The sequence below is a fragment of the Chiloscyllium punctatum genome, unplaced genomic scaffold, assembly GCF_047496795.1.
Source record: "Chiloscyllium punctatum isolate Juve2018m unplaced genomic scaffold, sChiPun1.3 scaffold_1896, whole genome shotgun sequence".
NCBI lineage: Eukaryota > Metazoa > Chordata > Chondrichthyes > Orectolobiformes > Hemiscylliidae > Chiloscyllium > Chiloscyllium punctatum.
The window spans coordinates 9,354-13,532 of NW_027311629.1; positions in this window are offsets into that span (position 1 = coordinate 9,354).

Sequence of the window (4,179 nt, forward strand, 5' to 3'; positions counted from 1 at the left end):
ACATTGAGACCTCTAACGCGGGTAGCTCGGCCGGATTTGACCCGGCGGTTCTGCCGAAGGTCTCACCTTCGAGGGGGGAGCGCCCACCGTGTACAGGCCGATTTTCATGCATTTCCAACCGTGGGAAGGGGTCCGAAAGGGGATGGGGGTGAACGTGACTGCTCAACCCGACTTTGAGACCTGTAACGCGGGTAGCTCAGCCGGATTTGACCCGGCGGTTCTGGCGACGGTCTCGCCTTCGAGGGGGGAGCGTCCCGCGTGTTCAGGCCGAATTTTGTGCATTTCCATCGGCGGGAAGAGGTCCAAACGGGAATGGGATTGAATGTGACTGCTGAAGCCGACATTGAGACCTCTAACGCGGGTAGCTCGGCAGGATTTGACCCGGCGGTTCTGCCGAAGGTCTCACCTTCGAGGGGGGAGCGCCCACCGTGTACAGGCCGATTTTCATGCATTTCCAACCGTGGGAAGGGGGCCGAAAGGGGATGGGGGTGAATGTGACTGCTCAACCCGACTTTGAGGCATCTAACCCGGGTAGCTCAGCCGGGTTTGACCCGGCGGTTCTGCCGACGGCCTCGCCTTCGAGGGGGGAGCGTCCCCCGTGTACAGGCCGATTTTCATGCATTTCGAACCGTGGGAAGTGGCCCAAAAGGGGATGGGAGTGAATGTGACTGCTCAACCCGACTTTGGCGCTTCCGAGCCGGGTAGCTCAGCCGGGTTTGACCCGGCGGTTCTGCCGACGGTCTCGTCTTCGAGGCGGGTGCCTCCCCCGTGTACAGGCCGATTTTCATGCATTTCGTACCGTGGGAAGTGGTCCAAAAGGGAATGGGGGTGGACGTGACTGCTCATACCGACATCGAGACTTGTAAGCCGTGTAGCTCGGCCGGGTTTGATCCGGCGGGTCTGCCGACGGTCTCGTCTTCGAGAGGGGGGCCTCCCCCGTGTACAGGCCGATTTTCGTGCATTTCCAACGGTGGGAAGAGGTTCAAAAGGGGATGGGGGTGAATGTGACTGCTCAACCCGACTCTGAGGCTTCTAACCCGGGTAGCCCGGCCGGGTTTGACCCGGCGGTTCTGCCGTCGGTCTCGCCTTCGAGGGCGGAGCCTCCCCCGTGTACAGGCCGATTTTCGTGCATTTCAAACCGTGGGAAGCGGTCCAAAAGGGGATGGGAGTGAATGTGACTGCTCATACCGACCTTGGCGCTTCCGACCCGGGTAGCTCAGCCGGGTTTGACCCGGCGGTTCTGCCGACGGTCTCGTCTTCGAGGCGGGTGCCTCCCCCGTGTACAGGCCGATTTTCATGCATTTCGTACCGTGGGAAGTGGTCCAAAAGGGAATGGGGGTGAATGTGACTGCTCAACCCGACTCTGAGGCTTCTAACCCGGGTAGCTCGGCCGGGTTTGACCCGGCGGTTCTGCCGTCGGTCTCGCCTTCGAGAGGGGCGCCTCCCCCGTGTACAGGCCGATTTTCGTGCATTTCCAACGGTGGGAAGAGGTTCAAAAGGGGATGGGGGTGAATGTGACTGCTCAACCCGACTCTGAGGCTTCTAACCCGGGTAGCCCGGCCGGGTTTGACCCGGCGGTTCTGCCGTCGGTCTCGCCTTCGAGGGCGGAGCCTCCCCCGTGTACAGGCCGATTTTCGTGCATTTCAAACCGTGGGAAGCGGTCCAAAAGGGGATGGGAGTGAATGTGACTGCTCATACCGACCTTGGCGCTTCCGACCCGGGTAGCTCAGCCGGGTTTGACCCGGCGGTTCTGCCGACGGTCTCGCCTTCGAGGGGGGAGCGTCCCCCGTGTTCAGGCCGAATTTTGTGCATTTCGAACCGTGGGAAGTTGCCCAAAAGTCGATGGGAGTGAATGTGACTGCTCAACCCGACTTTGGCGCTTCCGAGCCGGGTAGCTCAGCCGGGTTTGACCCGGCGGTTCTGCCGACGGTCTCGTCTTCGAGGCGGGTGCCTCCCCCGTGTACAGGCCGATTTTCATGCATTTCGTACCGTGGGAAGTGGTCCAAAAGGGAATAGGGGTGGACGTGACTGCTCATACCGACATTGAGACTTGTAAGCCGTGTAGCTCGGCCGGGTTTGATCCGGCGGGTCTGCCGACGGTCTCGTCTTCGAGGCGGGTGCCTCCCCCGTGTACAGGCCGATTTTCGTGCATTTCGAACCGTGGGAAGTGGTCCAAAAGGGGATGGGGGTGGACGTGACTGCTCAACCCGACTTTGAGGCTTCTAACCCGGGTAGCTCGGCCGGGTTTGACCCGTCGATTCTGCCGATGGTCTCGTTTTGGAGGGGGGAGCCTCCCCCGTGTTCAGTCCGATTTTCGTGCATTTCGAACCGTGGGAAGTGGCCCAAAAGGGGATGGGAGTGAATGTGACTGCTCATACCGACTTTGGCGCTTCCGAGCCTGGTAGCTCAGCCGGGTTTGATCCGGCGGTTCTGCCGACGGTCTCGTCTTCGAGGCGGCTCCCTCCCCCGTGTACAGGCCGATTTTCATGCATTTGCAACGGTGGGAAGTTGCCCAAAAGGGGATGGGAGTGAATGTGACTGCTCAACCCGACTTTGGCGCTTCCGAGCCTGGTAGCTCAGCCGGGTTTGAACCGGCGGTTCTGCCGACGGTCTCGTCTTCGAGGCGGCTCCCTCCCCCGTGTACAGGCCGATTTTCGTGCATTTCGAACCGTGGGAAGTGGTCCAAAAGGGAATGGGGGTGGACGTGACTGCTCAACCCGACTCTGAGGCTTCTAACCCGGGTAGCTCGGCCGGGTTTGATCCGGCGGTTCTGCCGACGGTCTCGTCTTCGAGGCCGGTGCCTCCCCCGTGTACAGGCCGATTTTCGTGCATTTCCAACGGTGGGAAGTGGTCCAAAAGGGAATGGGGGTGGACGTGTCTGCTCATACCGACTTTGAGACTTGTAAGCCGGGTAGCTCAGCCGGGTTTGTTCCGGCGGTTCTGCCGACGGTCTCGTCATCGAGGGGGGAGCCTCCCCCGTGTCCAGGCCGATTTTCATGCATTTCCAACCGTGGGAAGTGGTCCAAAAGGGAATGGGGGTGAATGTGACTGCTCATACCGACTTTGAGACTTTTAAGCCGGGTAGCTCAGCCGGGTTTGACCCGGCGGTTCTGCCGACGGTCTCGCCTTCGAGGGGGGAGCGTCCCCCGTGTTCAGGCCGAATTTTGTGCATTTCGAACCGTGGGAAGTTGCCCAAAAGTCGATGGGAGTGAATGTGACTGCTCAACCCGACTTTGAGACTTGTAAGCCGGGTAGCTCAGCCGGGTTTGACCCGGCGGTTCTGCCGACGGTCTCGTCTTCGAGGCGGGTGCCTCCCCCGTGTACAGGCCGATTTTCATGCATTTCGTACCGTGGGAAGCGGTCCAAAAGGGGATGGGAGTGAACGTGACTGCTCATACCGACTTTGGCGCTTCCGAGCCGGGTAGCTCAGCCGGGTTTGACCCGGCGGGTCTGCCGACGGTCTCGCCTTCGAGGGGGGAGCGTCCCCCGTGTTCAGGCCGAATCTTGTGCATTTCGAACCGTGGGAAGTTGCCCAAAAGTCGATGGGAGTGAATGTGACTGCTCAACCCGACTTTGAGACTTGTAAGCCGGGTAGCTCAGCCGGGTTTGACCCGGCGGTTCTGCCGACGGTCTCGTCTTCGAGGCCGGTGCCTCCCCCGTGTACAGGCCGATTTTCGTGCATTTCCAACGGTGGGAAGTGGTCCAAAAGGGAATGGGGGTGGACGTGTCTGCTCATACCGACTTTGAGACTTGTAAGCCGGGTAGCTCAGCCGGGTTTGTTCCGGCGGTTCTGCCGACGGTCTCGTCATCGAGGGGGGAGCCTCCCCCGTGTCCAGGCCGATTTTCATGCATTTCCAACCGTGGGAAGTGGTCCAAAAGGGAATGGGGGTGAATGTGACTGCTCATACCGACTTTGAGACTTTTAAGCCGGGTAGCTCGGCCGGGTTTGACCCGGCGGTTCTGCCGACGGTCTCGTCTTCGAGGCGGGTGCCTCCCCCGTGTACAGGCCGATTTTCGTGCATTTCGAACCGTGGGAAGTGGTCTAAAAGTCGATGGGAGTGAACGTGACTGCTCAACCCGACTTTGAGACTTGTAAGCCGGGTAGCTCAGCCAGGTTTGACCCGGCGGTTCTGCCGACGGTCTCGCCTTCGAGGGCGGACCCTCCCCCGTGTACAGGCC